This window comes from Capsicum annuum, chromosome 2 (genome assembly GCF_002878395.1).
Source record: "Capsicum annuum cultivar UCD-10X-F1 chromosome 2, UCD10Xv1.1, whole genome shotgun sequence".
In the NCBI taxonomy this organism is placed as follows: Eukaryota; Viridiplantae; Streptophyta; class Magnoliopsida; order Solanales; family Solanaceae; genus Capsicum; species Capsicum annuum.
The window spans coordinates 25,018,681-25,034,108 of record NC_061112.1 but is presented as its reverse complement, the minus strand read 5'-3'; the positions used below and the strand labels follow the sequence as shown (position 1 = coordinate 25,034,108).

The following is a 15,428-nucleotide window of genomic DNA, read 5'->3' as shown; positions in this document are numbered from 1 at the left end:
GTCAAGAAAACCTAAACTAAAATACACTAATGACTATACTGAGACTGTGGGAGGTATCATATAACTGACATGCCCCAATCTGAGCAAATTGGGGTCCAACCTGTTACCCCGATTAGAAGGGTGTCAGTACCGTGACATTGGTACTAACACTGGCTATGTGGATCCACTAATCTGATGTCCCAAAGGACCAAGGTGTCAACCCTAAACTAACGTGTGACCCCTAACAGAAAGTTAAGACTAAACCGATGGGTGACCCCTCATATCCCATGTTGGCTATGTAATTTTGGAATACAGGGACTATTACTAACAACTCTGCCTGACTGACAGGGAAGCCGTCATCCCAGCATTCAATCGGTGCTAAATCCTACTCCTAACTAAACTAACACTTGTACTAAAGTGAACTAAGTTCAACTGAACATTATTTTTGATAACTGATAGTGCTTATTATGATCATAAATGTCTAAGTAAATAACAAGACTCTTGAATTCACTGAATTAGTACTTGAAGATCTGAAATCATGCAAAATATGTAGGTATCATAACCTGCCAGCAATAAATAATTATAAACATATGATATCAAACTTAAAATACTATAGTATACAATCATTGTTCCAAGACACAAAGCATGGACATTTAATCAAACATGTAAGAATCATAAGCTTAAACATGGAAATGTCTTAAACATGAAGAAACAACATGATTATATGGCAAAATTCATAATTTGGAGATTTATTCTGAGATCAAGTGATCATGACATGGGGATTGCAACACTCAAAACATGATATGAATCATTCCACTAGAAAAAACTTATAGACATAACTTGTAATTGAATTAACAAGAGATTTTTGGATTTATTTCATCTTAAACATATATAAACTCATAAATTAAAGCAAAAGAGAGTTTTTGGGCTCCATGAGTGAAAGGGACCCATATATGAACATCCCATATATCTCACTAGATGAATTCTTAAAGATTCTTTGAGGATTTCTTAAACTTGAAGCTTAAATTCATTGATAGCTTGGATTGGAGTTTGGACTTGTTCTTAGGGAAAGGGAGGGTTTCTTAAGAGCAATTTGTGAATAAAAGGGCAAATAATTCCTTTTATAAGCCCCAATTTTGTGTTATGGATGAATTAGGTAAAGGGAAATAACCCAAATACCCTTAAAATGCCAAGAACAAAAGCTAGAAAAAAATGAGGGGGCGATACAGGCTCTTAAATGGTGGACTAGACCGGGCGGCGCTCGCCTTTAAGCAGTGGACTAGATGGGGGGTTCCCTCCGTACCCCGGTGGACTAGAGTGGGTGGCGTCCACTTATCCCGGTGGTGCTACTGGTTTTTTTTTTCAAATATGCCCCTACGGTCATTTGAAAATTCTGAAACTCACCCGAGACATACTTTGAACAACCCCAATCATGAATTAACTAAAAAATCAGGGTCTCAAGGTTGGGAAGGTTAAAAATAAAATCATCGAAGTTTAGGGGTCTTGAAAATGACTAAGTACCCAACACTTAGTGAAATTTCCAAGGCTTGGACCCCTTAATATGCCATTGTGAGCTGAATCAAGCTAAGATTAATACAACGTATTACAAACATGATTGAGAAAAGTATGCAGGGAATCATAGGTTTTCTCCAAATCTTGAAGACATGCTACTGAAGCTAGCAAATATTTTATGTTATGGTCAATGCCTTCAAAAAAATATGGGCTAATATTTATTTGTCTATTGGTGATGTGGCCAATCTCTGAAAAGAGACTTAAATCTCTCCCATGATTTATAGAAATTTCTATCTAGCTTTTTCTTAAAACTTAGGATCTCACTCCTCAACCTAGAAATTTTGCAAATGGGATAGAATCGGATAAGGAACTTCTTTGCCAAACCATCCCAAGTTGTGATTGAGTTTGAAGGTTATCCCTTCAACACTTTCTTTGCTTTCCCAATAATGAGCATGGGAAAAGAGTTAGCCTCACATAGTCTATGGAGACCTCCAGTATGAATGAACGTGTCATATATTTTTAAGAAATTCTATAAGTGGAATTGTGGATCCTAATGTCATAATGTTGTAAACTACCTACTACTATGCAATAATTTCACTATGTTTAGCATAAGCTCTAATCTACCTCCTACAACTGGTTTACAAATATTTGAGGTAATATTAGATGCTAGTGGGATTTCCACTTTGTGCAATATCCTGTAAGTTGGTTGTTCATCACTCATGACTTCAGTAATGGTCTCACCTTTCAGAACTTGTGGGATTAGATAGAGAAGTTCTACTTCTCACTACAATACATCACTCCAATTCTAGATATGGCTTAACTAGATCTCTTTCCCCTGCCAGCTTACTTAAGATTCAAACTTTTATGTACAAGTTTTATAGCTAAGACAAATTTCTCATCAGTTATCAAATAGAATAGTAAAAATTAAAAAATTAGAAGGTTGCTAATTTTTTAGGTACCTGGCAATAACACCAAAAACTTATTCCTCCCAAGTGCATTTACAGGTGTACGTGGTCAAAGTTGTAGTAAAGTGACTCTTACGATCCAATTATTGATCCCACGGGGACTTGGTTTTTAGGAAGCTATCCAATTTAAGTGTTACTATTAAAGTTTACACAAATGTGATTTGTAACCAATAAGAGTTTTGAGTTTTGTCTTTATAAACTAAATAATCAAAATAATAATGATATGATACTTGGAAAGTGAACAATGTATGGAGAATTCTAGGGTTGAGGCATTTACGTAACATTCACTCATAACTATAATTTTTAGTCGGTGTTGGTGTTTGTCGTGATTACTAATTTTTGATGTTGATAACATAAGTCATCGATGGTCACCCACTAAGTCATTTACCCAAATTAGTCACAGAACTACATCATTGAGTAGGGATGTGAGTCTCTAATTCAGATGCACTAAGTTATCTTCATGTTTCATTAACCAAGTGGGGAGTTTAGGTATATCTCTACCTAACCACAAATCATTCTTTAATAGTGCAACACCCTACGTTTTTGTGTTAGAATTCGAACTATTATTTCTACGTGTGTAAAATCTAAGTCCCTGATTTATATTTGAATGCATGTTTCATGATCATTGGTATAGTGTGAAGAGATATAATAAGGTGGGAAATGCTCATAGGAATCACTTAGAGCAAAGTGAGCTAAGAGTTTTTGACTTGGCCAAATTTTTGTATTCGATTTCACAAGGGTCATCTTTGAATATGTATAACTTCTTACCTATGTGGAATTTTGTATCTCAAGATCCAATGAATTATAGATAATTGAGTTGTCTTTCAAATGATACAAATTTTTCCTTAATTTGATGCTAGAGCAAAAAGTTATGTCCATACAAAGGCCATGCATTGCATGATGGGTATACAAAAATTGCCCTATAATAGTTTCTCAGTAAGTTACTTCAATTGATCTTGTAGTTTTAGAGATGACTGATTTTGAAGTCATTCTCAACATGGATTGTCTCCACTCTTGTTATGCCACAATCGATTGCAGAAATAGAATTGTCCAGTTTCAATATCCTAATAAACAATTATTGAATGAAGGGGTAGTACATCAGTGCTTAAGGGTCGGTTTGTTTCCTATCTTAAGGCAAGAAAAATGATATCTAAGAAATGTATTTACCATATCATTCGAGTCAAGGACTTAAATATTAAAACTCTGAGTCTTCAACCGGTTTCAATAGTAAGGGAATTTACAGATGTATTTCCCAAAGATCTTCCCAGAATTTCCCCCAAAAGGGAAATTAACTTCAGAATAGATCTCCTTCCTGATACCCAACCTATCTCTATTTCACCATACAAAATGGCTCCAACTAAGCTTAAGGAGCTAAAGAAGCAGTTAAAGGTTCTCTTGGATAAGGGTTTTATCAGGCCTATCATTTCACCATGGGGTGCTCAAGTTCTATCCATGCATAAGAAAGATGGTTCTCTCAGAATGTGCATCGACTACCTTCAGTTGAACAAAGTCACCATCAAAAAAAAGTATCCACTTCCCAAAATTGAACTTCAAGGTGCAACTTATTTCTTCAAGATAGACATCAAATCTGGCTATTATCAGCTCAGTCATAGAATGTGACAATCCAAAGACAACCTTCAAAACTCAGTATGGTCACTTTGAATTCCAAATTATATGTTTTGGACTAACAAATTCCCATGTAGCTTTCATGTACTTGAGGAACAGGTGTTCAAGCAGTACCTGGATATATTTCTCAGTCTTTATTGATGGCATCCTTGTATGTTACCTAGTGAGAATGATCATACAGACTATCTGAGAGTTGTGTTGCAGACCCTTAAAGATTATTAGATGTTCTCTAAGTTTAGCAATTGTGAACTCTGGTTGATATCAGTAGCTTTTCATAGTCACATAGTTTTCGATGATGGCATTCAAGTTGATTCTCAAAAGATTAAAGTAGTGAGAAACTGGCCTAGACCTATCTCTCCTACAGATATTAAGAGTTTCTTGGGTTTACCTAGTTATTACAAACATTTTGTTGAAGTTTTTTCTTTAATCGCTTCACCTATGTTAAGACTAACTCAGAAGAAGGATAAGTTTTAGTGGTCAGATTCCTGTGAGAAGAGATTTCCGGAGTTAAGGACTCGACTTAATTCTGCCACAGTCTTGACTTTGCCAAGTAGCACATACAGGTTTATAGTTTTTTGTGATAATTCTAGTGTCGGTTTGGGTTGTGTATTGATCCAGAGAGGTAAGGTCATAGCCTATACCTCTAGCATCTTAAACCCTATGAAAAGATTATCCAACCCATGATCTTGAGTTGGTAGTTGTTCTTTTTGCCTTGAAAATTTGGAGGAACTATCTTTATGGGGTTCATGTTGATGTCTTCATGGATTATAAGATTTTAAAGTACGTGTTCATGCAGAATGATCAAAATCTTCATTGGAGATGGTGGCTTGCGTTATTGAAAGATTATGATATGAGTGTGTTGTACCATCTGGGCAAAGCCATTATAGTAGTGGATTCCCTTACTAGATTGTCTATGGGTAGTGTTGCCCAAGTCAAAGGTGATAAAAAGGATTTGTTCTGTGAGGTTCATCAGCTCGCTAAGTTAGGAGTTTGGTTGGTTGATTCAGCCGAAGGTAGTATATGGGTTTAGAATGGATTGTAGTCTTCATTGATTGCCAAAGTAAAAGAAAAGAAGGACAGGTATCCTAGTTTGGCTAAATTGAAAGAGGCAGTTAGGGATAAGAATGTGGAGGTTTTTCCCAAAGGGGATATGGTGTGCTTTGTTCTCAGGGCAAGTTATGTGTTTCATGTGTTGATGGTTTAAGATAGCAAATATTAGCAGAAGTGCATGGTGCATGGTATTATACTCACCATAAATCCACTAAGATGCACCATGACTTTCGGGAAATCTATTAGTGGAGTGGTATGAAGAAAGATATTACAGAGTTTGTGGCTAAGTGTTTGAACTATTAGTAGGTTAATGTTGAGCACCAAAGTCCTAATGGTATTCTTCTAGAGTTTAGCATACCCATATAAATATAGATTTTATGATAGGATTTCCTCGTACGCATCATCAGCATAATTCAATTTAGGTCACTGCAGATAGAATGACCAATTCAGCCTATTTCTTACCAATTCATAGTTTGTATTAAGTTTGGGATTATGCTAGACTCTATCTTAGGGATTTGGTGAAATTTCATGGGGTTCCATTGTCTATTATTTTAGATAGAGGTACTCAGTTTACCTCTTACTTTTGGAAGGCTTTTCAGAAGGGTCTTGGTACCCACGTTCACCTCAGTACAACTTTTTATCCTTAGACTTATGGTCAGGCAGAGAGGATCATTTAGATTTTAGAGAATATGTTGAGGGCATGTGTTACTGACTTTAAAGGTAGTTGGGATGACCACTAACCTTTGATTGAGTTTGCCTATAATAATAGTTATTACTTTAATATTTAAATGGCTCCATTTGAGGCTCTTTGTGAGAGGGGGTATAGATCTCCTATTGGTTGGTCTGAGGTAAGTAAGGCCGCTTTGATAGGGCCAGATTTGGTGTTTGAGGCTATGGGGAAAGTCCAGTTAATTTGAGAAAGACTGAAGACATCCCAAAGTCATCAAAAATCATATGCAGCAGTGAGAAGAAAAGATCTGTATTTTGATGCTGGTGACTTAGTCTGTTTGAAAATTTCTCCTATGAAAGGATTGAAGAGATTTTTCAAGAAGGGAAAGCTAAGTCCCCACTATGGTGGCCAATACATAACTTTGAGCCATTTTGGGAAGGTTGATTATGAACTAGAGTTTCCTACAGATTTAGTGTCAGTGCACCCTGTATTCTATGTTTCTTTATTGAAGAAAAGCATTGGTGATTCAGTATTTATTTTTCCTTTATAAAGTTTGGATGTTAAGGATAGCCTTTCCTACGATGAAGTCCAATTTGAGATCCTTGATCGTCAGATTTGTAGGCTAAGGAATAAAGAAGTTTCTTTGATTAAGGTCCTATGTCGAAATCAGTCCGTTGAGGGAGCCACTTGGGAGAAAGAAGCAGATATGCTAGCCGAGTATCCCCACCTTTTAATTACGAATACAAACTTAGCTTGATGTAATGTTTTCCCTTAAAATGACTCTCTCATTCTCTATCTTAGATAAGTAAATATCCTTAGGTCATAGCTTGTATTCACAAAACTCATTACAGTCTATGTATTATGTTTCAGAGTCGATTACCTGATCATAGTTCATCTAATAAGTGTTTAGTGTACGATCTCAGCCTTCTTAGTGATTCATCATAAATATTTTCATTCGAGGATGAATGATCCCAAGGGGGAGATAATGTAACACCCCATATTTTTAAGCTAGAATTTGAACTATTATTTCTATGTGTTTATACTCTAAGTCATTGATTTATATTTGTATGCATATGTCATGATCATTGGTTAAGTGTGAAGAGAGCTTGTGATGTGGAAAAATGTTCATAGGAATCACTTAGGCAAAGTGAGCTAAGAGCCTTTGATTTAGCCAAATTTTTATATTAAACTCCACAAGGTTTAGATTTGAACGTGTATAACTTTTTACCTATATGGAATTTTGTATCTCAACACCCAAAAATTATAGATAATTGTGTTAGCTTTCAAATGATACAGATTTTTCCTTAATTTGATACCTGAGCAAAATGCTATGCCTATGCAAAGGCCATGCATCGCATGACAATATTAAACAGTCACTGGATGCGGTGTGCAATTCGCCTGCGCCGCACAACCTAATCTATGCAATTGGCATGTGCCACACAACCTGAGGTGTTTGATTGGTATGAATGGCAAAGCAAAGGCATAGTGCCAAAAATTGCTCCACTTTGACTTAAATCCAGGGTGTTGAAGTCTTTTCATAACCCTAAACCGTTCCTAAACATTTCTAAATGTATTAAGGGGTTTTAAACATGTTATTTCCACTCCATTAACTCCTAAATATTTAGTACGCACTTGAAAACCCTACCCTTTTTCATAACAACAAAATCCAAGTATTATCTCTCAAGAATTTAAGAATTTAAGCTTCTATTTCAATATTTCTTCAAAAATCCATTCAATTAAGGTATGTGAGGTGTTCATCAATAGGTCTTTTCCACCAATTATTCTCAAAAACCTTATTTTAACTTAAAAGTATAAATCTTATCTTACTTTATGAAATCATTCATTAATCTTATGAAATTAATCCATGACTTTCTTGTTAAATCAATTACAAGCCATGTTTACAAGTGTTTCCAATTTAATTAAGTTATTTCATGTTTTGAGTTGTAAATTTCCATATCATATTCCATTGATTTCATGTTAAATCCCCAAATTATGTTAAATTCAATGTAATCATGTTGTTTTCTCATGTTTAACACATTCCTATATTTAAGTTCATGCTTCTCACTTATTTGGTGAAATGTTTATGTTTTGGGTCTTGAACCATGATTCCATACTACAATTTTAAACTTTGATATCGTATTGTATGATCATTCAGTGCTGGTGGGTTATGAACACCCGATACCTATATGTTTTACATGATTTCAGATTTTTAAGTAATAAGTCATTTAAGCCATGAATCTTATCATTATACTCAGATATTTATGATCATAAGGAGCACTATCAAAATTAATATTAAGTTGAATGTAGTTCAATTTAGTACCAGTGTCAGTTCAGTTGGGGTAGAATTTAGCACCGAGAGAACATAGGGATGCGTGCTCACCTGCCAGTAGAGGGGGTGGCCTTTAGTAGCAGTCTCTGAGTTCTAGAACTACGTAGCCAGCATAGGTTTGAGATATCTTCTTACAAGTTGAGGGCTTACACATAGCTCACGAGGGCACCTGCCAGTAAAGTGTGACTCATTAGTCCTTTGGTACACCATTTTAGTGGATCCATAAAGCCATATGTTAGTACTCGTGGCACGGTACTGACACCTTTCCAACTTTTGTTACAGGTTGGACCCCAACTAGTATAGATTGGGGCATGTTGGTTACATGATACCTCCCATAGTTTCGTCAGTATTCAGTGTATATAACCTCAAGTTTGCTTGACCGAGTGATAGGTTCTCAGTTGTTCAGTTATGCAGAATTCAGTCTTTTGGATTACAGATTATCTCAGAAACATGTTTATGCTTGGTCTTGCACTCTTACATATTACATGCTATGCATTTATTCTCAATTATCTCATGCATTTCAGTCAGTCCTTATCTCACATACCAGTATATTAAAAGAACTTATCGCACACTTTTCCTTTGTGCAATATTGTCTTATACCATTGGTTTGGACGCTCAATTTCCCGATCGTTCTTAGACAACTCAGTGTTACTCAACAATAGTAGTGGTGAGTCCTCTTCTATCAAGGACATGATGCGCTTTTACAGTTATTTCAGTATTCCTTTATGTTCAGTCAGTCAAAGTTTGTTGAGGATATGAAATATAAACTTCTCATGATGTTTAGAGGCTTTCAGACAGAAAGTCAAACAGACAGTTAGGCAGTCATTCAGTCTTCAGTTATCATTAATTGTTTTAGACAGACAATTTAGTTTCCAGCGTTTTTCAGATACCTTAAACATGTTATTTTACATATTTTAGTATTCAGATTAACAATAAATTGTTGGTTTATCTTCCACACATGTTATATTATTATCATTTTATCTAGTTCTCATAACAGGTACCAGACCATGAATTAGCTTAGGGTCACTTGTGGCCTTAAGCACCGTGTCGCGACTAGGAATTAGCCTCGGGTTGTGACAAATAGTTTGTATTAAACTAAGTAGAGATATGATCCACATTCCCTACGTTCTTCATTCCATCCTCCACTCCTATTGTCAATTTATTTTGGGATTTAGATTTATCCTAAAGTTTAGGATACTTTAGTATAGTAAAACAAGAACGCAAGAATAATCAATTACATGATAAGTAGATTAACCAACTAAGAAACCATAATTACAAAACCATATTGTAGACTAAAGCACAGAAATAGGGTGTTTAGCCACTCATAGTCATACAAATAATAACCATAAATGAATTCATAATTAAAAACTACAAGAAAACTAAAGCTAAAGAACAAAGAGTCCTAGTTTGGAGTCCTTAATTCATAATTCATGCACTTGTTCCTTGTTTCCCCACTTCTTATGGGTTTTTGAAGGCTCAATTATCCTCCGTAGCACCTAAAAGCTCTCCTAAAATACCATATAACAATAATTAGTCAATACAACATAATATATATCATCAAAGTACACTAGAAAAAGCATAGCTCAAGCTAGCATCACTAGCTTTCTTGTCTAAACTCTATTTGAACATTTTGACTCTTGACTTGTTTCAAATACAACTTAAACACTGTAATTATGTAACTTAGTGCAAAAATATACAAATAAACACTTTATACCTCATTAAGCTCATCAATTTATCCTCAAAACTATGCTAAACTCCTGTAGATAATGACATTTAGGTGTATAAATAAGCCTAAAATCACCACCCCACACTTAAGACCTTATTCATCCTTTAAAACTCCTTACATTAATCCCCGTAAAGGAAGACTCTAACTTTAATAGTAAAATAAAAACACTCAAGCTAGAACTACATCAACTGGGTTAGTAGAAAGTTCAATATTAAGCATGTCAGATTCCACTTGAAAATATATGATACTACTTCAAAACTTCCTAACATCAAGAATTGTCTCTACCAAGATGGAAAACTCATGCATATTACTCAACAAAGAGATTATATAACTCATAACCAGCACCAAACATGCGCCCTCACCACAAGGGAGTCACCCATATTCACTTACAAATATGAATTTTATCACAAGAATGGGTGTAAGAATCAAATTTTACTCACTCTCACAAAGAATTCACATCTCACATAAGATGTATCATAATCTTGGCCTTAGTGTAGTACTCCACTAATATCAGAATATTAAAATTCAAAATCAAGTAGGACTTAATGGATTGTAATATAGGCTAATAAAATGGGAGGTACTATTCTGGATAGTAATAGATATTTTCCCTAAGTGCTTTAATACACTACACTTTATATTAAAACTCATCTCCAACCAACCCATTTCACCATTTTCATCTTCCTACCTCTCTTTTGTTTTGCCCCATCTTCTTAAGCTAGCTTACACATCTTTAGTGGGGAGTATTTTATCTCAACACATAATTCAATTTTGATCAATTTTCTTTTTTAATACACTACTCCCTCCCAACAAAACACTAGCTTGTTAGAACACCAGAAACTATTTCCTTGGGAATTCAACTTCACTTATTCCTTCATTCAATTTTACACTCCTTAAAGTTTTAATCTTTCAACTAAACTTATGAGTTTTGGATCAAAATATGGCCAATTGAAAAAAAAAGGAATAAGATAAATATAAGGCTAAAAAGGAATAGGTTAAAGGCTCAATAGGGATAACTATGGCAATACATAAGGGTAGATAAAGATGGTATAAAATATGACTATCAAAGAAATACCTATATCATCTTAACTCAACGTTCTTTATTTCGCTTTGAAAACATACTGGATAAGTTTTAGACCTCAATATGCAAAAACTGAATATAACAGAAACCTCAACACACTTATGTTTAATTAAAGAAGAATCCCTATAGACTCTCAACCAAGTAAAATATAAGAATTCAAAATTAAACCAACATCACACAAGATTTTTATAAGAGCCTAGGTGTCTCAGAAATATTCATTCGCTTATTACACATGCTTTCATATTTAAAACCAACTTGCTTTATATAATTATATATATCACCTAGCAAGAGCATATCTATTTGTTCCTAATAACAAAAAAAATTAAATTTTTACTCCTAAAAATCAAAAAGTATACTGGATTCAAATGGTTTTCCCTAAGAAAAAAATAAAATAAAAATTGAGGAGTGGGCGAAATGTTCTTCAACTAAACAGAAACTAACAAAAACTAAAAATAAACAATTAAATTGAGTCAGAAACTTGAGAATAATCAAAAAAATGAAAATGAATATCTTTTAGCTAACTTCATCATAAACAAATAGGAAATTTTCCCTCAAAAAATTAGAAAAAATTGTTTCCCCCAAGTTATCCTTATTTTTTAACTATGCTTTGCTGATAAAAAACTTGTAGCGCACTTCACCATATTCAAATCAAAATATTCTCCAAAAGAATTAAAAAATAAAAGATAAACTTTTCTTCCCAAAGTTATCCTTATTATTTAAATATGTTTACTCCTAAATATAAAAAAAGGATATTGATTTCAAAGGGATTTTCGTTGGAAAAGAGTCAAAAATAAAAATGGAGGGGTGGGTAAAGTGCTTTTCTACTAAATAGACATCAACAAAAACTAAAAATAAACAATTAAATTTAGTCAAAATAAGAAAATAAATAATAACTTAGGGAGTGTGAATCATTTCATTAATTGATTTATATAATTTATTAAAGGATGATTTGTGGTTAAGATAGAGATTTACCTAAATGCCCCTTTTGGTTAGTGAGACAGGAAGATAACTTAATGCATCTAAATTAGAGACTCACATCCCCGCTCAACGATGTTGTTGTGAGACTAATGTGGGTAGATGAGAGGGTGACCATCCCCAAGGTATATTATTTACCTAATAAATCAACAATCATGATAAATACCAACACCGGTTAGAAACCATAGTTATGACATGGTTTTAATGAGGTATATTAAATACACCTAAAAGTTGGTTTTTACGTTATTTAAGTAGGGTAAAGTTGTAAATGCATATGTTTTGTATGGGGCAGCCTATGGACTACCTAAAACACAATATAAGTAGTACTTAGTCACTTTTACACCTAATCTAGGGATCAACACTCAATTGGAGAGAGGAGAAAGTAGCAAGGGCTCCAAACTAGGGTTCCATGTTTTTTAACTCTAGTTTTCCTATATTTTTTACTTAAGAATTCATTTATGGAGATTCCTTGCATGACTATGTATGTCTAAACACCCTCTCTCTAGGTTTTAGGATACAACATGATTGATAAATTATGATTTGCTTGTTGGTTAATGTGTTTATCAAGTAATTAATTCTTCTTGCATTCTTGTTTTACTATTCTAAAGCGTCATGAACTTTAGAATAAATCTAGGTCCCAAAATGAATTGACCATAGGAGTGGAGGAACGGAATGAAGAATGCAGGGATTATGGATCATGTATTTAATTGATTTTATACAAATTGTTAAAGGATGATTTGCGGATAGGATAAAACTTGTATGAACAATAATCTTTTGACCTATTGCCAAATCTCATAAGTTTTTCATTCGAGCACACATATGTCTTCAACAGTACCAACCTATTGCCTCAATATAGAATAATCTACTTCTAGAATCACTAACACATGAGCTAGAGACTCATGTTGTGTTAGCCAAACCTTGTCACTCTTAATTCCTTTTTCAAGAAAAATGAGAGATCTAAGAAAGGATTGGGTTTTTAAATAGATAAAAATTTGGTTAAAATCATTATAAATAATCAATTACCAAAGTAACCACAACTACCCATACACTAATCAACACTTACATACACATAACAAAGTATAATAATTTAGCTACTTATGACAAATAAGAAAGAGATGTACCATATCCTATTTTCATATGAGCCATCAATGAAGATTACTTTGAGAAAAAATTCCAAATCCATATCTTAAAGAACTACATACTCAAAATGGAATATCAACTACAAGTGTAAAGTCTCCAAAATTGATTTTAAAAAAATAGGTTTTCTATCGACCAAATGGCTTATACAACGTCAAGGATATTAGGCCATTAAATTTATATAAATGTCATCACGTGACAAATTGGTTAAGAATATTCCATCACCGAGTAAATCGATAATGCACCGATTTGGTATTGGCATGCCAATTTGTCATTTTGCTCAGTCTCTTAGGTTGGCTTCTAGGCATTTCGTTAACACTTGTCCTAGTACGCTAATTTGATTAGCATTGCACCAAATCTTCAATGGTTTCATTATTTTGTCTAGCTTTTTTTGACCTTTTTTCGGTCAATTACAATGATGGAAATTTAGGGTCGATAATATTTTATTAGCTTCGACATTGCACCAATTTAGGTTTTCCTGTTTTTATTAATTTTTTTCATCATTCTTCCATCTTTTGCCCCTTTTGGTTCCTTTGTGCTATCTTGATGACTTATAGGCCTTCACCTTGAAAATAAACCAAATCAACATTAAAACCACTTTAGTTTAGCATTGAGGCCAAAAATTTTTACCTATTTTTATGGCAAAAGAGTCATAATTTTCTGACTCATCAACACCCCTAACTTAAACCTTTGCTCGCCCTTGAGTAAATCAATGCACTTACAACAAAAATAACAATGCCTACAAATAGTACAACTTTTCAGCCTAAACACATGCCTCTTTGACAAAAAATATTTTTCCCTCAAATATTATAAAACCAAAATCCATACTTCTCTATCAAGCTCTTCAAATTGTCAATAATAAGCATCCAACATTAGCTAAATGTTACCAAGAAATGTATATTCTCACAGACACTAACCAAGTTTTAATAGCACTTCATCATGACAATTGAGTGACTACACACAAAGAAGTCCCTTCTCTTAAGGGATATTAGTAACAAAACTAGGAACTAAAACAAATATCTCTCTCCAAAGGAGGATCAAGGACATAAGTACTACACCATAGGCTTTCTGATAAGCTCTAACTCACCACTTTCAGACATGTAATTCCAAAAATCACCTATATATTAGCTTGTCTTGTAGTGTAGGTTAAGGGTAGGGTAGGAATGGTTTATGTTTTTGTGACTCTACCTCAACATAGCATCTCGAGAGATCTCAATCTCTCAACTTACCAAGGCTACATCTTTCATGATTTCTAAGACCAATCTTTTCAAAGTCTATCCATTTCTCCTCTTTCTATACTTTTAAAATTTTAACAACTACACATATTTACAAAGAAAAACAATCTATAATACCTTACAACCCCTTTTATTTTCTCCCCTCACTATTTTTTAATGATACAAGGATATTTGGAAGAGGATGCTAGTGGTTCCATTATTTACGAACTACCACTTTCTAGATTCGAGGTATCCTAAACCCCTAATATACGCTTTTGGCCTAAGTTGGTATTTAACCCCACCTAGATTATTTTAGAAGTTTTGGTTCAAGATCGGAATTTTGGCTTGTAACAAGGCCATTAAAGAAAAAAGGGTTCCAAGGCTCAATAAGGGTCAAAGTTGGTCACTCCATTTACCAAGGAATGAATAAATTTGGTCTAAAAATGGTTTTTTCTCTCATTTGATGGGCCAAGATCATGTATCCAATATTCCACCCTACTTGCTTTCAAAGGAAAAATTTTGGGTGGAATCAATACATAAGATCAAATCAAAACCTTTCTCACAAATAAAACTCAATTGAATACTTAAGAAACTCTTAATCAATTATTGAAACACCCTGGGTTTATACCCTTAAAAAATTTCCTAAATTGCTAGATTCTGGACATCATACGACTTGTAGGTACGAGTAATATGATGGGGTGCGATTTGTATGCTCTTTGTCGTATACCAACAAGTGTTGATTGGTGGGTTTGATTGGTTTCTTGAATGGGTATGAATTGGTTGGTACAAGTCATATAGTTGGTGATGAGTCATATGGTTTGGGTATTTACTTCACCTATTTTGAGACTTAGTAACTTAACTTGGATCTGAGTATGAGTGGCTCAGCATGAGGCACAAGTTAGGGTATGAGTCATACCATTGACTCATATGATAGATAGTATTCAAACTTCCTTTGATTCTATTCTACCAGGGATATAGTTTAGGGGTACTAATCATATAGTTGGGTATAACTTGGTATGGGTAATTCATATATTGGATAGTAGTGGGTCTAAGGAGGAGTCCTAGGGTATGAATGGTGGGTACCACTTATATGGAAGGGTACGACTGGTATGAGGGAGTTATCCTATTTGACGAAAATCTTAAGCAGTTTAAGTTGGGGGTAATTTG

The 15,428-nt window shown here is 34.1% G+C and overlaps 1 non-coding gene across 1 annotated transcript; it reads left to right on the top strand.

The window, feature by feature from the left end:
- The first annotated feature begins 1,718 nt into the window (after nucleotides 1–1,718).
- LOC124896397 lies at nucleotides 1,719–1,825 on the top strand. The gene has a single exon (XR_007052759.1). It is a non-coding gene; the product is annotated as a small nucleolar RNA R71 (small nucleolar RNA).
- Nucleotides 1,826–15,428: the final 13,603 nt, after the last annotated feature.